Below are 15,470 nucleotides of genomic sequence, written 5' to 3' on the forward strand. Positions count from 1 at the left end.
TAATCAAGAAGATTGAATTTTTAGTTTGAAATTCTAGGGATTGTAATGGGTTCTAGAGTTTTAAAATGGTTCCAGACTTCACTGTAACCGGTAAGGTGGAGTCTTGGTTATCCGATGGTGTGGTTGTGGTTCAGTTGTGTGGCGGTAGTGGTTACCGGAGTTCGACGGTGATAAGTGGTGGTGGGTTGGTGATGATGGAGGCTGTATATATGAAGAGAAAGAAGGAAGAGAAGAGATAGTGTTTTGGGTTGGTGACTACATATTGTTTTATTTTTTATACTTTAATATTTATTAAAAACAAATCCCATCACACCATACCACCACCCCTAGTAAAAAATCATCACATATGATGGATTTGGGGTTGGTGATATGTCACCATTTGATTGGGTGAGGTGTGTGATGAGTGATAATCACCCCTCCCCCCCCCCCCCCCCCGATACGCTACTAATTAGTAATTATCTATATCGTTAACTTTTTTGGTGATCTTACTTTATTAGATGATCTTACGAATTGAAACAAGTAAATTAAATGTTACTCTTGGCTTGAGATGATACACTACTCTTGAAAGCTATGAGTAATGTGTCACTCATTTTTTAAATAATACGTATAAGAAGCAAAATGGACAACATTGGCATGACAGTCACAAGAATTGAATCAATTAAGCGCTAACCTTCTTTTTACCAACACCACATAATTCAACATAAGACTAAAACTCCACAATTGATGGGCAGCCAAACAACAAGAAATTACAAGAAGTAGATATGACGAGGTATAGCCACCGGCCGCCAACCTTAATTGTTTACCAAACACCACATAATTCAACATAAGACAACAACTCCAAACAACAAATTACAACAAGTAGATATGACGAGGTAAAGCCACATGATTTGAGCAATTATAACCACCTTGACAAATATTAGCGAAATTTACCAGAACAAAATATATCCTTATGGGTCATCTTATCATTGAGATACAAAAATCTGTAACCCACATGTATCTAGAGTAGAAAAAAGTAGATAATTACTATAGTTGCTATGATCAAACACTGTACCGAACTGTAACTTACTTTTTAAGCAAGTTATTGTAATAAAAAAAATTTATATAAAAAAGTAGATGCAATTACTAAAACATTAAAGAGACATGATATTTCTTCGTAACTTTTATACGTACGTAGATTGTATATCTTATATTCTTATTATATAATTATATGCTTATTACATTTTTCTTTAACGACCAACCAACTAAGGGGCTGTTTGGTTCATTCAGATCTGAATGAGTCATGTCTGAATGAGCCTCTGTCCCATTCAGCAACAACAACAAGTCTGAATGATTCAGACCTAATTTTAGCCATTCAGATGTTTTTCTGTTTGTAACCAAACAGTCTGAAGTCTGAATAAATCAGATGCTGAATGGTTCCATTCAGATGTAAACAAACAGCCCCTAGGTATATATATTTAAAAGCAAGCAAGTTTTTTTTTTTTGATAAATAGGATAAATTATTGTTTAATTTCTCATAATCCTACAACCTTATTGGTCCAGGTCTCTCAAAATATTATTATTTTTTTAATCATTTGGTAGTGCCTATCCAATATTAAACTGAAAGTAGGTTTAGCATTTTCCAGGCATGTCATCCTCTTTTCTTTTCTCCTACTTCAAATTTGGTTCTATTTATAATATCCTTTTGTAAAAATTCAAATTGTTTGTGTATCAACCCTACTTTTTTATTTTAATTTATTCGCATCGTTATATTTCAATGACTTGAATATATGACATTATAGACTTCCAAAAAAGTATAACGGCTAAACAATATTCAGATATCGGTATTCATATATTTCGTTATTCAAGCACTATCGGTACCAAACCAAGATTGTACTTGCAAAAATGAATTTAATCTAAAAAATGTATTCAAAATAAACTATGTATTTTCGTATTAGCGGAATATAGTTATGCACTTCGACTATTGACAACAACAAAACTATGTAGTTAGTCTTTTTTTTTTTAGTAGGAGCGTTTTTCCGTTGCAATGCGCGGATGGAAGATTTTCAATATTAAAACCAAGGAAATAAAAGACAAACAAGATAATTGCCACCATTTACAGGACACAACCAAGAGTTCTAAAGCCCAGCCAACACAACTACAACCCACACATACTAAAACAAACAATAAAAAAGCATAAATTGGCATGATTATATATCTGCAAACATAACACACTTTTCATGCTTTCACACCATCAGTCAGACCTAAATATTTCAATATGATTTCAGATTCGTTTATAACCTTCATATCCGTGCCGTTTCTTATTGGCTGCACGAAGAACAACCAACCAGTCGCTAGCAAAATCGACGCCCCAATCAGCCACGACCACATCCTATGTAGCCGAAACCTGTCGTTAACCGCCTTCTTAACGGCCACCTCAACAGCCACAGCTACCCCTTGTAGTACAAAAAACCACGTAACCTCCCACGTCGGCTTAACACGCATCAAATACAAAAACATCAACTCGTGCATTAGCCCAGACACCACAAAAGTCATAATAATCGCCAGCTCCTGGCTCCAGAACCGACCGAGAGTTGGTTTCACGATCGCACGGATTGGATCATACACAGAAGCTCGGAGGATACTCGAGGCCACAAGGTTCCACCGGCGGCCCCAGAAATCCTGAAGCGATGTGGCCACGAAAGGTTCATTGAACTGCGGTTCGATTTCAAACCCGAATTCAAGGAAATTTTTAGCGAAATAAGCAGTGAGGGCAAACCCTAACTCGAAACCGATGTGCATATGTGTAAAGTAGAGAGCTAAGATCACAGTCCAGTGAAGGTTGTCTTTGTAGTGATAAATATGTATGATCAACGTGAGAATCGCAGCTTTAAGCATTAACATAATCGGTTTATGTGATGGAAGTGGATTAGGGATTTTGTTATTACTTTGTTTAATGTTGATGGGAAGCAAAGCAACGCAGATGAAAGTGAGGAGTGGTAACCGTGGTGTAGTAGATAAAGGGCCTCGGTTGAAGGCGAAGAGTAACAGCTTGAAGTTACCTAGCCATACGAGGAAGAAGAACGCGGGGAAGGCGAGATGGACAGTGGAGATTTGTAGTGGTAGGATGGAGAAGATAGTGATGATAGGGAGAAGAGATAGCAACCTTGGAAGGGTATTGGAGATCCGAGCTGGAATCAAGTAGCAGTAGCAGATGGAGGAGATGGTGAGAAAGCATACTTTGATGATGGTTTTGAGTTCTTGGCCATCTTCCATTTTTCCTTGGTGAAAAATATTATGCATGGATGTCCTTTTAAATGTGAATTTTAATAAGCTACAGTAGGCATCAGTATCAAACAGCTTAACTACTTAGCAACTTTTAGTCAATTCATATTGAAAAATTAGTGGTTATGAAAATAGTTAATATTAATATTGGAGGCTAAATTACCAAAAAAAAAAATACATAGTTGTTAAGATTCTTTCTTAAAGACGTCCAAATTTATCCTACATCAAATTTATCCTACATCTTTCTAGATCATACTCCTCTTCTAGGCCAATCAAATTAATAAAAAGTACTATGGGTCCTACCTTTTAAATCTGTATCAAATCTATGTCAATGTTTATAATGAGGTGCAATCAATAAACAATGTTCTTGAATGAATAAAAGTTATTACTGAAGCGTTATGAAACCAAACCACAAGAAAACGGGGTTTGGTATCCTGATAACAACACGAGTAAACACATGACTGTTAACTAATTGTTGCTTGGTTAGGAAGTTTCCGGTTGTTATGGAGATAGTTATGGAGTTATTGGAAGATAAAATCAATTAAGTATGTGGAGATCATGGGCTACATGCAACGTGGGATGTTTGTTTTATTGTTTTGGTTTCTCTATTTAAGCATCAGTAGCATAGTTTGGTTTTATACGCACTTTCAAAGTTATTTCCCATTCTAGTCTTGTAATCGAATTTTGAAGTTATAAAACACATAAAATTGTCCCAGCTCTTTTGTTCTTGTTAGCTACTGATTTACCAACACTTGGTATCAAAGCGATCAAGGTTTCTGCCCAAATATCCGAAGTTTAACAAATTTCTGTCGTAAACACAAATGTTGCAGCCCCGAAAGAAGCCAGTGCAATTTCATTGCAAATCCCTACCCTAACCGCCACAAACTATACCACATGGTCCATCAAGATGGAAGCTGTCATGGATGCCACCGGGTTGTGGGATTCAGTCGAACCTCAGGCCGGTACGGCCGCTGACGAGAAGAAGAACAAAACGGCCCGAGCCTTCATTTTTCAAGCGATTCCCAAAGACGTCTTATTGCAGTTCGCAAAGAATAAGACGACGAGTGAAATTTGGGAGTCGTTGAAGACTCGTACTTGGGTGCTGAACGAGTGCAGAAGGCGCGTCTACACACACTCAAGAGAGAGTTCGACTCATTGAAGATGAAAGACGGTGAAAGCATTGATGATTTTACCGGGAAACTAAGTGGTATGATTTCCAAATTCAGTAGCCTTTGTGAGACGTTGGAAGAGAATGTACTCATAAGGAAGTTATTTGATTCAGCCCCTGAAAAGTATCTCCAACTTGTTGCTTCTATAGAACAATGTTCGGACGTCGATTCGATGTTGTTCGAAGAGGCGATTGGGCGGTTGAAGGCTTATGAAGATAGGTTGAATCAGCGGAAAATTAACGTGTCCGGTGACAACGGGTTGTTGTTCACCCGAAATGAATCTCAACAGACCCAAAAGGGAACCGGAAGAGGTTTCTCAACTGGCGGACGTGGTCAGGGTACGTACCAAGACAGGGGCGGCCGTAATGGTTCGCGGGCAAGAGGTTCATACCGTGGTAGAGGAGGCCGTTGGAGTGGTGGTTCGAACCGTGACTCGGGCGAAACGAGTCGTAAGCCGCGTGATAAGAAACACGTCATGTGCTTCAATTGCAATGAACAAGGGCATTTCGCATCGGAATGTAAGAACGAAAAAAAGGTTGAAGCGAATTTTGTGAAAAAACACGACGATGAATTGGGTCTTTGGCTGGCAGTTCATGAAGAAAAGGTGAATCCCATTGTTATTATGAATGAAGAAACATTAGTTCTTCACAAGCACGGAGATAAAAGGGAAATGTTTGGTGATACTTGGTACCTTGATACAGGAGCAAGTAATCATATGTCAGGGGCTAAAGAGTCTTTTGCAGAGTTGGATGACAAAGTGACAGGCCAAGTAAGCTTTGGAGATGGTTCGGTAGTTCAGATTAAAGGAAAGGGGACGATAGTGTTCGAGTGCAAAGATGGTAATCAATTTATGATTCCTGAGGTATATTATATACCTGCCCTTCATAGGAACATCATCAGTTTGGGCCAAATGACGGAAGATGGTATGAGGTCAGGATGAAATACGAGTATCTTTGGGTTTTCGACGAGACCGGTAAATTGGTGACAAAAGTACAGCGGGCCAAGAACCGACTGTACAAAGTGGTTTTGAAGATAGTCAAACCAGTTTGTTTGGCACTAAAGATGGATGATGAGGCTTGGGTCTGGAACGCAAGGGTTGGACACGTAAGCTTCGGTGTTCTCGACTCAATGGTGAAAAAGGGATTGGTTAAAGGAATGCCAAACACAAATATGTGATGGATGTTTCGTAGCGAAGCAAGCAAGGGAACCATTCCCGAGTGAGACACAGTGGAGAGAGAGCAAGCCGTTAGAACTTGTTCACGCAGATCTGTGTGGCCCGATATCGCCTAAAACAAAGGGAGGTAACCGGTATTTCCTATTAATTGTTGATGATTATTGTCGATTCATGTGGATCTATGTTATCAAGACAAAAGATAAAGCACTTGAACTATTTAAAAGGTTCAAGAACCAGGTCGAAGGAGAAAGTAATTATAAGTTCAAGGGACTACGAACAGACCATGGTGGTGAATTTAATTCTCGTGAGTTTGATTTATTTTGTGAATAGGAAGGAATAAAGAGACAAAAAAACGGCACCATACTCTCCGCAACAAAATGGTGTGGTCGAACGACGTAACCGCACCATTCTTGAAGTTACTAGGTCATTGTCGAAGACCATGCAGGTGCCGGAGATGTTGTGGGGAGAGGCGGTTAGACATGCGGTTTATATACTTAATCGGGTCATGACAAAGGGGTTCAAAAATAAAACACCATGTGAAGGTTGGAGGGGGCGCGTACCGAATCTCCACCATCTTAAGGTGTTTGGTTGTGTAGCGCATGTGAAGAAGTTGCCAGCTCATATGACAAAGCTCAGTGATAGAATTTCAATGATGATGTATCTTGGAGTTGAAGAAGGTAGCAAAGCATACATGCTACTTAACCCTAATCAAATGAAAGTGTATGCTGGTCGTGATGTGGTGTTTGAAGAAAAAAGAAAATGGGCTTGGAGTGAAGGCCAATATGAAGAACCGATCCAGAGACCAAGTTGGGCTATTATCCATTTTGACAATAATTCCCCATTTTTTACCCACCAACAAATGCCCTATGAAGCAACTCAACCTCATAACGACACCCAAAAGATGTCGTCACCCGTTCCTTCTCAAATCTCACCCGCACCAATTCGTAACAAGAACCAAGAGGTGGGTAACACTAATTATGATCATACCCCACCTCAAGGCTTTTGATCCCTATCAGAACTCTATGATGAAACGGTACAAAATGAAGATCAGAGTGAAGAATTGTTGCTCGCAGGAGATGAGCCAACATCCTATAGAGAAGCTGCAAGTAATAGTGATTGGGAAGCGGCCATGAAGAACGAATTAGAATCGATTGAGAAGAACCAAACCTGGACTTTGGTTAACCTGCCAAAGGGTCAGAAAGTAATTGGGTTGAAGTTGGTTTACAAGTTAAAAGGGGACGTGGAAGGTAATACGGTAAAACACAAAGCCCGGTTGGTGGCAAAGGGCTACGTGAAGAAAAAAGAGATCGATTTTGATGAAGTTTACGCACCGGTGGCCCGATTAGAAATAGTTCGTTTGTTGCTTTCTTTAGCAGCAAAAGAGGGCTGGTTTGTACATCACCTTGATGTTAAATCGGCTTTCTTAAATGGTATACTAAAAGAAGATGTATTCGTTACACAACTAGATGGGTTCGTAGTGAAGGGTAAAGAACACATGGTATACAAGCTCAATAATGTGTTATATGGGTTAAGGCAGGCACCACGGGCTTGGAACGCCCGCCTTGATAAGTCACTAAAAGATTTCGGTTTCGTTCGGTGTGCATTGGAGCCGGCAGTGTACATGCTCAAACGGTCTACGGGCTCCTTGATTGTTAGGGTGTACGTGGATGATCTTATTGTTACCGGAGCAGATGAAGTGGAGGTACAAAGTTTTAAATTAAAATTGCAATATGTGTTTGAAATGAGTGACCTTGGAAGACCCTCTTACTATCTCGGAATCGAAGTTGATCAAACGTATGGTGGGATCACTATAAAGCAATCAGGTTATGTGAAGAAAATTTTGGAGTCTGTTGGAATGTGGAATTGCAATCCAACACAAAAGCCAATGGACCAAAAATTGAGCTTAACAAGAGATGAAATTGGAAATGAAGTCAACCTGAACGATTACCAAAAGATTATCGGTAGCCTCCAGTACTTGATTCACACAAGGCCGGACCTCGGTTACTCGGTGTAACACCCCGACCAAAGGCGGATTATACATCGGGGCGCCACATATTGTTTCATTACTCGTGACACTATTGGGTGTCACTATTTAATAAATACATTCATTCGCGCACGCGCAGCGTAAACACAAGATAACATAAAGCAACATAATTCAATATATTATAAGGCAAAATATTCGAACAATAATAACTTGTCTTGATACATTTTAATCTAGGTCCAAAAGTAAAAACGTCCTACGTGTCCACAAGCTTCAGAACAGCTACAGCAAACCTGAACATGTGTTAAAATAAACGTCAAACACTTGCGTGTTGGTGAGAAATCAAGTTTAATACAATACATAGATAACAATAAATCTGCGCGCAACACGTGTATGTCTGGTTTTCAACAAGGGTGTAATCTGATCGGGACCAACTCTAAGATTCATAAGACTGCCAGTGCTCACAATTGAGCTCACAAACAAGACAAACTGTGCAAGTGTAAACAAAAGAGAAAATCATAAACGATTGTTCTCCCGTGTTCATCTAATGGTACCATGAGAACTGCGGAATAGACCGACAAGACGGTTAATGATCCACACATACAAATAAACAGCCAAGTCTACGTCCTCAACACATGGGATACTGCGCGACTAAAGTTCATAAACAAGTTTAAGACTCTAAGTTTGTATGAACACATGAACATCCCAAAACATTAAAAGCAAAAAGGGATTAGGTACGAGATTACTCACTTGATAAACGATGCGGTGTAAGATAAAGCAAGAACCAACTTTAAACAAGCACAAGTTAACCTATAAATAAGATTATTGTTTTAATGATTGGTTTTAAGTCTTGATTATAAGTTAGCATAATTAATAAGTAAATTATTATATATAATATATTACCGAAAAGCAGGGCAGAAGAGAGGAGAAAACGGAGGCAAGAGAGGAGGCGGCAGGAGGACAATCGGCAGAGAGCAAAGAAGAGAGATAATAAGTGTTTGTGTGTGTAGTGTTAAGAAAAATAAGATTATTATTTATAGAGAAACCCTAGGGAACACAATCCCTAGAAAAAGGGGAAAAGATCTCAAAAAGTAAAAGATTCCAAAAGCAAAAGATATCAAAAGATATGGCAGCTGCAGGGGGCAAGATAAAGCTGATAGGAACAGTAAACAGGCATGGGCGGTTCAGATAAAGGTACTGGTCAAGCATGGAAAAAGCAGATCTCAAAAGATTATGTCAGTCACTTTATCTGTCAACCAATGGGGTTGGTGCGCATGCTGCGCCAAAAGTGGCTTTTCAGACATAAATCAGATTAGGTCAACAGCTCAAAAGATAAGACATCACAAACGCAAACGGCTAGATTAAACAGAAGAAAAGACTCAAGACATAGCGCGAGAAGGCTGGAGCGCGAAGGCAAAAGTGCGCGAGCGCGAAGGCAGACAGAACCAACCTTAACGCGTCGCGGGAAGAATCACATTTCTTAGCGCGCCGCGGGAGGAACTAAAATTCCTAGCGCGCCGCGGGAAGAACTATAATTCTTCGCGCGTCGAGGGATGAACTACGATTCTTAGCGCGCTGCGAGAAGAACTACAAATCCTTAGCGCGTCGCGGGAAGAACAACCGTTCTTAGCGCGCTGCGAGAAGAATTACAATTCTTAGCGCGCTGCGAGAAGAGTTCGTCTCGCGTATCGCTGAAACAGGTGGTCTTCACGCAGGATTCCTTGTAAGGGGTCTGGCGCGTGGAGCTGCGCAGACAACCTTAGGCGGGAAGGAACAAAGGACAAGCAAAGAGTTAGAAGAAAAAGAGGGAAACAAGGCTTAAGGGCGGGACGGCGTCAAGAGGGAAAAGAAGGCGGAAAGAGAGGAGAGGGACGGGACGGCGGAAAGAAAGAGAGAGAAAGAGGCGGGAAGGAAAAGTATATTATTATTATTAAAAGTAAAATATAAGTATAAATAAATATTAAATCATAAAAGAAAGAGATCGGGTCAGAGAAACGGATACCTGGGTCGGGTCGGATCGGGGCAGATGTCACACTCGGTTGGGGCGGTTAGCAAATACATGGAGAAGCCGAAAGAAATCCACCTCGCAGCCGTGAAGCATATCCTAAGGTACTTAAAGGGAACTATTGATTTTGGTTTAAAATATTCAAGGGGAGGAAATGGAAGATTGATTGGGTATAGTGACAGCAGTCACGCAAATAATTTAGATGATAGAAGGGGAATCACGGAAACCGTGTTCTATTACTTGGGAAATCCAATAACATGGTCATCACAAAAACAACGAACAGTCGCCCTCTCCTCTTGTGAAGCCGAGTTCATGGCTGCTACATCAGCCGCTTGCCGAGCGTTGTGGTTGAGAAATTTGGTAAGCGAGTTAACAGGGGAAACAGCTCAACGAGCAAAGTTGCTGGTATATAACGAGTTGGCAATAGCTCTTATGAAGAATCCTATGTTCCATGGTCGTAGCAAACATATCAACATAAAGTAGCATTTTATTCGTGAATGTGTGGAACGAGACGAAATCTAAGTTGAGCACGTGAGCGGGAAATTTCAGAAGGCCGATATCCTAACCAAGGCATTGGGAAGGATCAAGTTTGGAGAAATGAGATTACTGTTCGGAGTTGTTGAAGTTAAACCAAGTCAACATTAGAGAGGAGATTGTTAACTAATTGTTGCTTGGTCAGAAAGTTTCCGGTTGTTATGGAAATAGTTATGGAGTTAGTGGAAGATAAAATCAATTAAGTTTGTGGAGATCATGGGCTACATACAACGTGGGATGTTTGTTTTATTGTTTTGTTTTCTCTATTTAAGCATCAGTAGCATAGTTTGGTTTTATATGCGCTTTCAAAGTTATTTCCCATTCTAGTCTTGTAATCGTATTTTGAAGTTATAAAACACAGAAAAGTGTCCCAACTCTTTTGTTCTTGTTAGCTACTGATTTACCAACAATGGCAAGTAACCGATCTTACCTTTCTAAACTAAATGAATGATATAACTTGGAAGGTAAAATTCGGGGACGATTCATGTGTGGATATATGTGACAAAGGGTCGATTAACTCTAAGGTTAAACATTTGCTCCGGAATAATATAACAAGTCCTAGGACAAACAACAGATTGTCTACGTGATGTTCACTTGAAAGATGATTATTTGACTATGCATGATACTGGTGAATGGTTATAAGAACCAAAAATTGTCTTCACAATATACTCTCGAATACATAGAAAGAAAACAAATAATAGTCTAATATATATGTGGTAAAGAACAACGAGGTGGAATTATGATAAAAGTTGTGGCGAGGATCATGTGCAAGGAGATGTTGGAACTATTGCGGAGCTAAAGGTCTACTTGAGTCACAATTTGGTCACAAAAATAAGATACGTAGGACTCAAAAATGTCAGTTAGAGTATGTATTTTAAGCAATTCGAGTTGAAGTCTAATTATTCTTGGTTAATTTATAAATACAGACTTATGTATCCATTGTAATAAAAAATATTTAGTTATATTTTCTTGCTTAAAATAAAAGGGTGCTTGAGTCATCCAAATTAACGTATTCTTATACCATAAATTAAGGACTTAATGGTTGCGAGTCTAGAAAGTCATACGCACATTAATTGTCTAATTTGCTTCTTCAATCTTAATATTAAAACGATCTCACGTAATTCTTAGACATCAAAACTATGAATGAAAATACGTTGTTTAAGCATGCTAAATGACAACTAGCCTGTAGAAACCTGAATTCAAACTTTGCTTCCTCATTCTTTCAAAATACCGGCTTTCAACCATTTCAAAATTAACATCGAGTTTCAACAATTTCAAAATCCCGGTTTTCACACTTTGAAAATACATGTTCTACTAGGATTTCAGTCTCAATAGTTTTAAACACATGTTTTACGTACACATTTTCCAACCTTCAAGACACACAGTCTACATTCACATTCAACAACTACTAGATTAAATTCCAAAGGGGACCGAAACCTATGTTCATATGTGATATGCGGAAACTAGAAAACTATAACCAGAACATATATATGTGATATGAATTATCCATAATGTGGTGACTTTCCACATACATAACTTACATCCTTAATAATGCTGTATTAATATTCTAGCCCTATAAATAGTGGCTCTTGTATTTGGTATTATATGCATCTCAATGAATAAGAACTTCCCATTTCTCTACATATTTTCTCTCTATACTATGATTATATAGATACATGATGGAGCTAATGGGTTGTTGTTTTACAATACGTTATCAGCACGATTGCTTTGGAGTTGGATGGGATATATTTTATAAGGTAAGTCTTTTTGGCTATTTTGTCTTAATTCTCTCAAACATAAATCATGTTGTAATTTATATAATTTTGGATTGTGTTAGAGATTTATCATTAGTTCCTCTATTATCACATTACTATTAAATAATAAGTTATTGACGATCGAAATAATTTCTTGGTAAGATGACTAAATTGTGATTTTAAAATTTTGCATTTTCTTTAAAATTATTTTGCATGTAATTATTTTGCATGTAATCCAATGTTTGGTATATATAATTGATTAAAAGGTAAATAGTGCCATAATTCACATATCATACAACCATTAAATTGTTCATTTACTAGTTAGTCAATTTGAATATTTGTATTAATATGTTAATTGAATTCAAGTAATACTTATAATTTTTGTGATTGTGAATTAAATTATACATTTAATAAACCTATAGACTTCCTCAATTAAATGGTTGTTTATATTATATTTAACATTTCGTTAAACTTTGAAGATTATTTAAATTGCAATGTTTGCTTATCATTTACATATTTTACTTTACAAAGATTACATGGTTTTATATAAATATGAACATAGAAGTTCTACGAATAAAATTCATATTTTAAAACTACCACGTGTGGTTTGAGCCACAAATGTGGTTCTACCAATATTTATTGATTCCTTATTTGTTGAGTATTGAATATTTCTAAATTCCAATAATGATTTATTAGGGTGTTGGTGATTTGTTAGATTTGCATAATCTCTAAATTCAATAGATCTCTACTCGGTTGTTTCGTCCCAAAGAAATATGGGTGTTCTTTTATATGATTGTTGTTGATAAAGTAGAATGTTTTAACAACTAGTAAAATTATGCATGCAATGAATTAAAAAAAAAGGTTTTACATCTACTAATTACAAATATGATGTAACATGATAATACCTTAACTCCTTTGTGCCAATTATCATGAGTGTAATTTATAATGCTATAATTACATCTACTAATCACAAATATTAAACCATGTTTATTAGTATATATAATAAAAATGAAGGTTCACTTTATATGGTTTTACATCCATATATCGTTTGTGCTTAGTTTCATAAAATCAAGAAATAATAACATATTTAAAATTTTTGATAGCAACGCAAGATGTTTTAAAATTTCAACGAATATATCAAAATATCATATATTATTATAAAGTTCAAAGGAACTTGATCGAGATATTTGAGTGACAAATATTTGTAGTATTATATTGTTGTGACTAATTATACGATAATACATAATTGTGTGTAAGTGATTAAAAAAAATCTTATGCCATCAATTTTGTCAGTATATTATGACGCTATGTACAATTTAAAGAAAGTTCTTGGTAAGTGTTTTTTTAAAGATAATTTGTGACATGAGGAAATCAGATTTATCAAACTTCGTTTTATGTAAATGAAATTTCGTGATTGTATTACACGTAGAATGTGAAAATGGATATGAATTTGAAGGTTTCCAATTACAATTTCATGTTTCATTTTGTGGGAACCATAAATGACGTAAGAGTTTAGTGAGTAACATACATATGTGCCAAATTTTAGTTTCAATCCATGCTTGTTATACTTGGTGGTTCATGTTTTCGAGACATTGTAATATGACAACTTATTACAAATTGGTGTATTGATATTATGTCAGACCTTGTATATTGAATGTGTTAGCTATCATGATAATAAGCGTGCATTCTTAAAAGGCCCGCTTATTTGAAAAAAAAATAATAAAGGTAAATGCATGACTCCTGTAAGCTCATATGAAATTAGCATGAAAGATTTTAGAAGGATTAATCTTAATGACTAGATCATAATATAACTTCTCGATACTTTTATACGATGAGAGGTCCATTCATAAGAAAAGGTTAGATAAAACAATATACTTTATTACAACATGAAATTGATATTATTGTCAAATAAATGAAAAAAGAGGGTTGAAATAACCACAACATGAAAGTTGTGTGGTTCTAATCAATTACATTCCTGGAAGTAAATGTGATGATAAAATGACTAGTGAAAGGGTCGTGATCATGTACATAACTAAGAAAGTTGTAATGTTGTTACCATGAAAGTCATCGGGATAATAATTTATTTCTTGAAGTGAATGTGATATAATATAATAATCGGTGTAAAGCATGTGATCATGGTAATTGAAGAAGTTGTTGTGATGCGCATGCTAATAGTGAGATTAATTATGCTAATAATGTGATGATTATACAATGATCATTATAAAGGTCATGATCATGGTAAATGAGTTTTACTGAACCTCGCATTGATTATGAGATCAACTATATTAATTAAGATTGACCACAAGAAGTGGCACACTAAAAGGTGATTATACAAGAATAAAATACGGGAAGCATGTTTTAATATGAATGTTTGGAATGATAACACACTATTATCTAGTATGTTATGTCGTGTATTAATAAACACGAGGGAAACTAAAGCATATATGATCATAACCGGAAATTTATGGCTCATGATTGACTCGGTAGTCAGGGATTGCGTCATAGTCCTTAACAAAGTCGAGTTTTTAATCGACCTCATTCCGATGCAAATGGGTAGTTTCGATGTAATCGTAGGGATGGACTGGTTAACTCTTAATCGTGCGGAAGTTGTTTGTTTCGAAAAGTTCATTCGTATACCTCTAAAAAACGGTCGTATTCTTAAGGTGTTCGGTGATACTCAAACGTCTAAGCTTAATCTCATGTCGTGCTTTCAAGTTCAACGTTATTTGCGCAAGAAATGTGTCGCCTTCCTAGCTCTCGTTGTGGAGAAAGAGCAGAAACAGAAGAAATTATCCGATATCCCGGTTGTTCGCGATTTTCCCGAAGTTTTTCCGATGATGTCACTGGTCTTCCTCCGGTTCGTCAAGTCGAATTCCGAATTTATCTTATACCCAGAGCTAACCCCGTAGCTAAAGCCCCTTACCGTCTTGCACCCTCCGAGATGCAAGAACTCTCGAGCCAACTCCAAGAACTTTCGAACAAGGGTTTCATTCGCCCGAGTTCTTCTCCGTGAGGCGCACCTGTGCTATTTTTCAAGAAGAAAGATGGTTCTTTCCGCATGTGCATTGACTACCGTGAACTTAACAAGCTTACCGTTAGGAATCGCTATAAGCTCCCTCGAATCGACGATCTTTTCGATCAACTTCAAGGAGCCGCATGCTTCTCGAAGATCGATCTCCGTTCGGGTTATCCTCAACTCTGAGTTAGTGAAGATGACATCCCCAAGACCGCCTTTCGTACTCATTATGGTCATTACGAATTCTGTGTTATGCCTTTTGGGTTGACAAATGCACACGCGGTGTTTATGGACCTCATGAATCGTGTTTGTAAACCTTATTTGGACAAGTTCGTTATTGTTTTCATCGATGACATCTTAATCTATTCGAAATCCGAAAGCGACCACAAGAATCATCTCCATACCATTCTTGATATACTTCGAAAGGAGCAATTGTATGCCAAATTTTCTAAGTGCGAGTTTTGGATGAAAGAAGTTCAGTTTTTGGGCCACATTGTTAACGAAAAGGGTATTCATGTTGATCCTGCAAAGATCGAAGCTGTTAAGAATTGGAAGCCGCCTACGACTCCCACCGAA

The 15,470-nt window shown here is 37.4% G+C and overlaps 2 pseudogenes; one reads left to right on the forward strand and one right to left on the reverse strand.

The window, feature by feature from the left end:
• Positions 1 to 2,112: 2,112 nt before the first annotated feature.
• LOC143569455 (putative long-chain-alcohol O-fatty-acyltransferase 5 pseudogene) lies at positions 2,113 to 3,561 on the reverse strand (annotated as a pseudogene).
• A 6,050-nt stretch (positions 3,562 to 9,611) lies between these two features.
• Positions 9,612 to 10,073, forward strand: LOC143569461 (secreted RxLR effector protein 161 pseudogene; annotated as a pseudogene).
• The last annotated feature ends 5,397 nt before the right edge of the window (positions 10,074 to 15,470 follow it).

This window comes from Bidens hawaiensis, unplaced genomic scaffold (genome assembly GCF_021521415.1).
Source record: "Bidens hawaiensis isolate Kalapana, Puna unplaced genomic scaffold, B.hawaiensis_p1.1 tig00024485_1, whole genome shotgun sequence".
Classification (NCBI taxonomy): domain Eukaryota; kingdom Viridiplantae; phylum Streptophyta; class Magnoliopsida; order Asterales; family Asteraceae; genus Bidens; species Bidens hawaiensis.